General features: G+C 35.0%; 1 pseudogene; it reads left to right on the plus strand.

The window, feature by feature from the left end:
* The first annotated feature begins 274 nt into the window (after positions 1 to 274).
* LOC107477225 (isoflavone reductase homolog) lies at positions 275 to 1,346 on the plus strand (annotated as a pseudogene).
* The last annotated feature ends 8,761 nt before the right edge of the window (positions 1,347 to 10,107 follow it).

Genomic DNA, 10,107 nt, shown 5'->3' on the forward strand with positions numbered 1-10,107 from the left:
GATTTTGTTAAAAATGCACCAAATTGATCCCTCTCTTTGGCCAGTTTACCTGCCGCCAGCAATGACATGGCACTGACATGCCACGCTGGCGTATATAACGGCTAAATAGCGTGGTAATTGGAATTATTATTGACCCATTGTAGTCCTTCTGCCTATTTTCAACCCTAATTTCAGCATTTCGTCTTTATCGTTCGTCATCTTCTTTTCTTTGTTCAAGAACGTTCTTCTCCTGCTTCTTTATTATTACTCTTTGAAACTGAAAACAAAATCATGATTGGATGTTGCCCACCTCGTAGAGGCATCCTTCTCCGACCACCAGAGCCTTGTGGATGCCGTCAAGAAGATGGATGTTGTCATCAGTGCCATCTCCGGTGTCCATATCAGGAACCACATCATTGACTTGCAGCTCAACTTCATTAATGCCATCAAGGAAGCAGGCAACATCAACGTTTCATTCAATTCATTTTAGCTTCTAATTTCATCATTAATCAATTAATAGTCTAGTCTTGTATGTTCGTAGCACTTCTTGCCGTTGGAGTTTGGACTGGACCAGCAAGAATGTGGGACGCGTTAGAGCCAGGAAGGGTGACATTTGATGACAAGATGGTTGTGAGGAAGGCGATAGAGGAAGCAAACATCCTTTTCATGTACATCTCCACTAACCTATTTGAGGGCTACTTTGCGGACAACCTGTCTCAGATGGGGGCTTTTGTGCCTCCCAGGGAAAAGGTCCACCTCCTCGGAGATGGCACACTCAAGGCGTTTTTGTCGATGAAGACGATGTCGCCACCTACATTATAAAGACCATCAATGACCCTCGCACCCTTAACATGACTCTCTACCTCAAGCCTCCCGACAACATTTTCTCGCAAGGAGACGGTCGAAATACCAATTGTTTCACACTGTTCGCACGAACAAGGCCAGTAAAGACAAGAGCTTTAACTGCGTTAAACAAGAAAATGATGCCAATGAAAAAGTTGGTGTTATATTATCAAAAGAGAAAAGATCTTATGACAACTGCAGGGGATGCTTTGAAAACCAACATCACCACATTAAGCCCTCTTGTGCTTCCAACATCTGAGCAGTTGCTATTGTTTGCAACATTGGTTGCCAAGAAATTTTTAAAGACGAAAGTCAAAGTATATATTCTAGATTTCAAACTTACATTTGAACTTTTTTACATCCATGCAGGAGGCAGGACTATTTTGGATGAGTTGAAAAAGAACTTGCAGTTATCTCTATGGCATAAATTGGCTTACACAGAAGCCAACGAAAGGGTCAAGAAGGGTGATAGAGTATGGCAAATAGCATTTGGTTCTAGATTTAAGTGCAATAGGGCAATATGAAAAGCTCTCAAGACCATTAACCACAACTTCTCAATTGAGATTCTAAGAGTTTCATCATTCTAATTCTAAACAATGCAATTTCACGTATCATTCATTGACCTTGACTCGCACATCTAATCATGATTTTGCTTTCAGTTTTAAAAGAGTAACAACAAAAAAGTAGGAGAAGAACGTTCCAGAGCAAAGAGAAGAAGATGAATAGCGATAGAAATGGGATGCTAAAATTAGGGTTAAAAATAGGTAGAGGGACCACAATGGATCAAATATTTCTAATTGCCACCTTAGCTAGCCGTTATATACGCCAACATGGCATGTCAGTGTTATTTCATTGTCGGTGGCAGGTAAACTGGCTAGAAATGTGGAGAGAGACCAACGTGGTGCATTTTTAACAAAATCGAAGACATAAACAATACAATTGGTAAATTAAGGACTAAATCGATAAAATTCGTAAATTTCAGAGACCACTTTAAGGTTTAATTCAAGAAAAAAGTTATGGTTAATTGTATTACAAGTGTGCTAACTTCCATCTTTTTGATTGTTGGATTATTATTTATTAGTGTATTAATAAGTATTAATGAATTTATTAATTAACTATTTTACTCGGTAAATATGTATAAAAATAACATACATAAAATTAGTTAACATGGTAAATATTTTTGCTCTGATAAAGAAATTTTGGATTCAAACATTATAAATTACAAAAAACATATACACGTGATAAAATAGTATTTTAAAACTAAAATGTACATTGATATATAATAGAGGATATGACTAAGCAACATTTTTCTATTATTTCATTTCTCCCAAACCATTTTTGTCCACTCATGGCTGAATAAGCAAATGTCCTTATAGAATTTCTTTGATTGCTAGATGTTTTTGTAAACATAAGTTCATTACATTATTTTTAATGAAATTAATTTTAATATACTAATAATATAAACGTTTTATATAATCGTATAATTATATTTATTTTTTTAGATAATTATTTATATAATTAATATAAAAAATAATTATTTTTATTGATTTATCTACTTTTATGCCAATTGTATTTAGAAAATGACACATTACTCTTGTATGCATACAAAATGCTCATATGAACACGTGAAGATTTTCTTTATTGGTAAAATCAACTAAAATCTTTGTGGTAGGTACTTTAATAGTAATAAATCAATAATTTAATTACTTGGTTATCTATATATTGTTATATTAAAAAAAAAAGATGAGAGTTGAACAACGGCTTCCAATTCAAATGAAATGTCGGAACTTAACTACTAAATTATGGGTTTGACGAGTAAATTTTTATTTTAATTTCTGACATTTATGTAATTATTTATTTTGATTTTTAAAATTTAAAATTTGTCATAGTAGTTTTCCATTTAGGTATAGGCATTAATTTGACCTTTCGATCTTTTCCGGTACCGTGATGAATCAGCAAAAAAAAAAATATTAAGATGGCAAAATCTTATTATATCAAACTCTTCAATAATTATATGATATAACAACATTTAATTTTAAATTTGAGTTAGTTCATAAAATCTTTTTTTTTTCTTTTTCTTCTTTATCTTCTTTCTACTCTCTGCTATTTTTCTTTTTTCACTTCCCCTTTTTTACTTTCTTATCTTCCACTCAGTTGGAGTAGAGTTGGAGAGAGTTGGAATAGCACCCATTATGAAAAAAATGGTTGAATCGCATCTAAGGTGGTTTGGACATGTGAGAAGAAGACCGATAGAACATCCAGTCAAGAAGATGGATGAGATGGAAGATGGACAAAGGGCGAAACGAGATCTACATGTAAACGGTCTCTCTGTAGACATGATACATGACAGAGCACAATGACGTCGTTTGATTCATGTAGCCGACCCCACTTAGTGGGACAAGGCTTTGTTGTTGTTGTATCTTCCACTCGACTCTTTTTCTATAATAATATGCTTATTGTTGAGTAAATACTCATAGTCGTTCCTGAGATTCATGCAAATACCCATAGCAATCTCTAAGTTCCCGATTTTTCTATTGTAGTCCTCCAGATAGAGTTCTGAGCACTCAAACTGGTCCCTGGCCATATTTCAGGTGATGACTCATCACCGGAACGCTGACGTGGCCTCGAATTGCCACGTGGGAGGGGTCCAAAACGTCTTCGTTTTGGGTTTGGCGCCCTTAAAAACCAAAAACGATGCCGTTTAGGTGTTATTTAGTATGAAAAATAGTTTTCTCCCCCAACACAAACACTTCACTTCACTCGTCTCTTCTTCTTCCACCCTCTGACTTCTTCTTCATCTCCCCATCAATGGCGTAGCCGTAGAGTTGTATTCACTGGGTTTAGAAAAATTTGAGAGAAGAAGTAATCCGACCAGAAGTTGTTATCGTTCTTCCCCTCCTTCACCATAAGCACGAGGTTCTGACTTGATCAGACTCAAGGTAACCTTCCTTTTTTTTTACTTTGTATTTTTAATACAGTGTTGGTTGATGATATGCAAGTTGTTAGTGTAGTTGAGGTTCTGGAATTTTGGTGTCATTGTAGTGTCTAGGGTTTGAAGGCTGGCTGGAATTTGTGGAGTTGCTATATTTAACCCGAATGAAACAAAGGTAAAATAGGGAGTTGTATGCAAGATTGGAAAAATATATTTTCTTGTGGTGAATAATTTTTTTTAATGCATTAGTAGGCTTTCAAATTCTGCCTATACTAAGAAAAAATTTAAAATTTCTTGCAGATGGAAGATAAGTTGGACATCATGTTTCATCATGGGAGTGACTTCAAAAAAAATGCAGAAGGCTCTATGGTATATTCTCCGGACAACAATGCCTGTTTAGATGATCTAGACACTGATACTCTAGATGTCTTCTACATACGAAACTACCATAAGGAGCTTGGGTACAATGACATAAAACAGTGCTGGTGGTATGTTCCTGGAAAAGGCTTGGATAATGGGTTGAGAAATGTAAACAGTGACAAAGAGATAAGAAAGATGGTGAATTGTGTTAGGACAAATGAGGAATTAATTGATGTATATTTCGAGTATGGAGTGTCAATGTCGGAGGTGTTAAAGGGAGACAACACAGTTGTGTACTTGAATGACGATGGTGGAGAGGGGTGTAATGCAGGTACAGATGCTGATGTGAGCCCCTACTCAATGAGACTAATGCACTCATAGTTGCTCCTATCCCAAAGGTTGTACCCAATAGTTCTTGCAAATTCAGCCCCCAAAAAAATAAAACATCTCCACGACAATCACAATCATCACACTCCAAAACCAAGATGCCTACGAAAAATGCAAATCCTCCCAAGACAACCAACCCTCCCAAGAAGACCAACCCCCCAAAGCCCACCAAGCCCACAAAGCCCACCAAAATCAGCCAGCCCATGAAGCCCAGTCAGAGCACTAAATCTGATAAGAGTGATAAGTAGAAACTGTCCAAAAAATCAAGTATTTTCAGGAGACTTTGTACACGGTCAGTTGCTAGAGGATTCAGGAGTAAAGTGTTTAACAATGAAGTTCTTTTTAATGTATCTTCTGACTCCTCTGGAAGTAAAGAGGTTAGCCTGTTTAAACCAGGTCCGGATGAGGGTAGTTTCTCTGATTTTGACTAAAATTGGGAGTAAGATTAGGAGAAACATGGTACATGCAATGTTGGGTAAGAGAAATACTAATCCACTAGGTAAAGGGAAGGAGAAGATATTACATGAAAATGACGGTTTGGTGCAGGAGGTGAGCGACGCTGAAGTTGACCTTGGGTTTGTGGGTTGTGTTCATGAAGGTAATGACACCAATTTTTGGCACTTAGAGGAAATGAAGACGCCTCCAAATTCAGAAGATGAGCTGAAGGATAGAAATGATTCTGAAGAGGCAAGTCCGCTGTTTAGGGAGGGTGCAAAGTTTGGAGAGCTGCATCTTAAGGTTGGCATGAAGTTTGGAACGAAATGGAAATTTAGAGAAGTTGTGAGGGAATACACAATCCAAGAGGGTAGAAGCATAAAGCTAGTGAAAAATAATAACATAAGGTGCAGGGCGGTGTGTAAGGTTGAAGAGTGTCCATGGGTGGCTTATGCATCAAGAGACCATGAAGACACCTGTTGGTAAATTAAGACTTTCAACGACGACCACACCTGCCTAAGAGAGGACAAGAATAGGGCTGCCAACAGGAATTGGGTATGCAGCAAGCTTGTAAAGAAGGTGAGAAAGTATCCAAATTTTAGACATTGAGAGGCTACAACTTACTTCAAGACACGGTTTGACTTGACACTGAATAAGAATTCAATATCCAGGGCATTAATGGATACTAGAAGTGTAGTGTATGGGGATGAGAAAGAGCAATATAGGATGGTTAGAGATTATGGTATGATGCTGTTGAAGACTAATCCCGGTTTCACTGTACAAATATGCACCACCCCCAACCAGATGGTGAAGTTACCTTTGATAGGATGTATGTATGCTTAAGCGGCTATAAAAATGGGTTCAAGGCTAGCTGCCATCTGTTGATAGGTCTAGTTGGTACTTTCCTGAAGACATGGTTTGGTGACCAGATTTTGTCAGCCGTGGGGTTAGTTGCAAATCACCATATCTATGTGATAGCCTGGGCTATTGTGAGAGTGGAGAATACAGAGACATGGAGATGACTTCTTGAGCTACTTCATCAGGACTTGGGTTACTATAAAGATCATGACTGGTGCTTCATATCAGATATGCAAAAGGTATATGCTTATATTATGATGTGGTTTGGGTGATCATGGTTCGCTTAACCAAGTCCGCTCATTTTATGCCTATCCGAGTGAACTATTCTATGGAGGAGTTGGCGAGAGAGAACGTCGACATGGTAGGATGATGGTGAACGAGGTACCTTGCCAACTTGTTGGATTAGCAACGTTGAAAGTAGGGTGCTTAGTGGGGAATATATGTATATATATGTATAGATATATCCCATCGTGTGATTCAGATTTTCGAAGGTGAAAATCTTTTTAAGGAGGGGAGGATGTAAGAACCCGCGTTTTCACGTAAAACCGTTTTAATAAAGTAATTTTAGTGCCCAAAATAGATTCAAAATTTAGAAGTTTTAATTTGAAAATATAAATGTGATATTTGGTTTCGATGAATTTTTCTGAGTTGAAAAATGTACTTCTTTTGAAAAGTGTCTGTAAAAATGCGTAATGACACTTAAGCTGGCAGTACCAGCTCTACTCTATCCAATACCGCGTATTTTGGAAAATAATATTTTGAAAATTTATTTATTGTTTTGAAAGGATAAAAATAATTTAGAATCGAAAATCGGACACTAATTTTAGAGGTTTTGGCCCAAAGTGGGCCAAACGTACCAAAAATGCCAACAGGTTGGACCGGACTCAAGACCCAACCTATATAAACTCATTTAATGAGCTTTGAACTCATTTTCCAGCCCTAAGAGAGAGAGGCCGCGGTTTTTAGAGAGGAGAGGAGAAGAGGGATGACACTATTCATCCTCTATTTTTGGAAGCCATAACTTTTAATCCGAAACTCCGATTGACGAGCCGTTTGCGGCCATGCGAAACTCTTTTCGAGCTCTACATTTCTATCTTAGCAAATCTGGTAAGAAATTGCGTCTCTCTTTCCAGTTTTGTGCCCTAGATTTCTGTGTTTTTGAGGTTATGGTTTTGAGTAGATTTTGTGGTTTTGGTTGTTTAGGTGATCTCTAGTAGCGGGTAAATATTGGATTTTACCCCTAATCACATTGAGTAAGGTAAGATTTCACTAAACCCTTGTATTTAGTTGTTTTGTGTATCTTAGGTTTTGATTTTGGTATATATATGTGTTGTTAGTTTGAGCTTTGGTGTTGGTTGGAGTTGGTTGAGGTTTTGGATCAAGCTTGGTGGCTTCATTTTTGTGTTTGGTGCATTTGGAAATCGACCAAGGTATGGTTTCGGATTCCTTTATGTAATATGTAATGTTTCTGGACACTTAGACTAGTTGACCCTAATATAGGATTGAATGTTGTGGGTGTATGAGTAATTATATGTGAATTGATGTTAATTGTTGGTGTATGAGTAATTATTCTAATCCACATTATAGTTGGGGCAGCCATAAAATGGTTTGTTTGGATTCGAATCTGTGCCAAACCATCTGAGGACCGGCCTGCAGCCACAGCCGCACCATTCTGGCGAGACCAATCTTCTGCTCTTTATTTGTGTTCTAGTCCGATTCCAGCTAGATGGGGAACGAACAGAGTTTCCACCTGTAGTGCTACCACCACCCAACATCAACATGAGTAGCAGCTCCAGGTGGAACTGTGTGAGAACAGGAAGAATTGTATGAAAAAAGAAGAAGAAGAATAGATGAACAAGACGAAGGGATGAAATATCTGAGAATTTTGGGATTTAGGGTTACATGTAGTATGAGGGACCAATATGGGTACAAATTGCAAATTAGCCAGCTCAGCTAGCCGTTGAGAGCCCTCCAGCTTGGCAATTCGACTCTATATCAGCACTCCGGTAATGAGTCATCACCTAAAATATGGTCAAGGACCAGTTTGAGTGCTCGTAGCTCTATCTGGAGGACTACAATAAAAAAATCGGTATCTTAAGAATTACTATAAGTATTTGCGTGAATCTCAAGGACGACTATAGGTATTTACTAGCTTATTGTTTGCTGCAACACCTTCTTCTCTTAATGCATTTCATTTGTCTTATTTTCAGGTGGAACTAGCTTACTTCGATAATAGAGACATTTTTCCATACATAAGAAATCTCATCAAGCACTGTAGTCATTATTAATGAGAAATTCCATAGTCAAATGTTGCATGCATTTTATGCTGTAAAACGTGTGATAATAAGTTTCCAATAAATTGGAAAACATCCATTTTAAGGGATGTACTTTTTGGCTTCCTTCTCAAATGTTTATAAGTTACTCAACATGTAAATGATTACTGTGTTGAGTTCAATATCCTAATTTATGTGCCATAACTCTGTCCATTGAAAAAGAACGAGGATAATTGTATTCATTAAAATAAAATGAATAGAGATTTGAATTTTTCACTAATAATTATTGAAGATATCTATTGTATTACCGTAATTATGAGACACTCCTTTTATTTTAAAAACCTCTTTTAAAATTGATCAAAAGCCCCATCGAACAAATGACATGATCAATGAAAGTATATTACAATGAAAAAAGGAGAGATCGTGTCAAAAAAGAGAAAGGAGCACGGTAAAATAGGCGAAGGCAGAAAGAAAGTCAAGGAGAAAAAAATGGGTCAGTGGGAGACACAGGAAGTAGAAATGGAGAAGCGAGAAGAGAAAGACGGTGCAGACCGCGGAATAGGAGGAAGAAGAAAAAGTTAGGGTTTAGGACCAAATAAGATCCAAAATTAAATATTATCATGTCATCTAATCGTTGGAGAGTCTGGTAAGATTTTGTCATCTTAGTACTTTATTTGCTAACTCATTATCGAAAATGGTCGAAAGACCAAATTGGTGTCCGAACTTAAATTTGAGAATCACTATAAAAATTTTGAATTTTAAAGACTAAAATGAATAATCGCATAAATCCAAATACCTAAATAAAAATTTACTTTGGATTTGACATTTTGATTATTATACTTGTTAAATAGATTTTGGGTGATGTTATAAATAAAAAAATATTAGTTTAATGCAAATATTTTCAAAAGGTGTTTAGTTGTAGCTGAAAAAACAAAAATTTTCATAATTACGAAACTACCATGTAAAAAAATTAATTATAATTTTTTCTTATATAAATAAATACAAAACTATAGAGTACTCTATTCAAGCAAAATTATGGAATATCCATGAAATTTGTAAATAATATTTGTTGCATATGATAAATTCTTTTTTTGTAGCATTTTAATTATATAAAAAATAACTTTACTTTCCATTAAAAATTATGGAATATCCATGAAACATCTAAAACCACCACAATCATACATCTAAGTCCTATCTCCTATGAGACATACCACTGTCATTTACATGACTAAGATCTAATTTGAATAAATATATTAATTAAGTTTCTTTTAAAAAATAATTTAAACAATAAATATCTATATTAAAATTAGTTTATAAATAAGTTATTTTATATTTAAATTTTTTGTTTTAAAAATATTTATTTTAAAAAAATATGATAAAAAGTTTTTATTAGGAAAAATGTCATTTTTTAAACTTTTTTATAAGCACTTAAATAGTTTTTTAAAAAACTGTAATTTAATTTTAAAAATTACACTAAATTTTAATACTACTATTTTTCATAAATTAAAAATTCAAAAAATTTTTTTTTAAAACTTTCTAAACATGCTCTCAATCTTAACCCAAAATCTTATGCTTTCCAAAAAATAAGACTAAAAAAATAACTTTTACAATTAAAAATTGATTGATTTTGAGTTTTTGAATATATATATATATATATATATATGTGGAAAACATAACAAAAGTATAATCCCAAAAAGCCCACTTCACTGCGGAGAACTCCAGATGCCTACTGTGGTGAATCTCGACCTGCATCTGAAAAATTAAAAATTGAACCAAACATTAATACTACTATTTTTCAAAAGTCAAAAACTCAAAAATTACTTTTAAAATTTTTCAAACATCTCTTATTCTCATATACTTTCATTATGTTAATCCATTTCAATCCCCTTTTTTACTTTTTATCCGCTACAACTAAAAACTAACACAATGGATGTTACTTCCTCATGTACTAGCCAATAATAATAATAATAATCTTAGCAATTTTATTTTCATAACTTTCTTGCTTATATATAAGCGTGTAAACATATATTATCCAATTCT

This window comes from Arachis duranensis, chromosome 3 (assembly GCF_000817695.3).
Source record: "Arachis duranensis cultivar V14167 chromosome 3, aradu.V14167.gnm2.J7QH, whole genome shotgun sequence".
NCBI lineage: Eukaryota > Viridiplantae > Streptophyta > Magnoliopsida > Fabales > Fabaceae > Arachis > Arachis duranensis.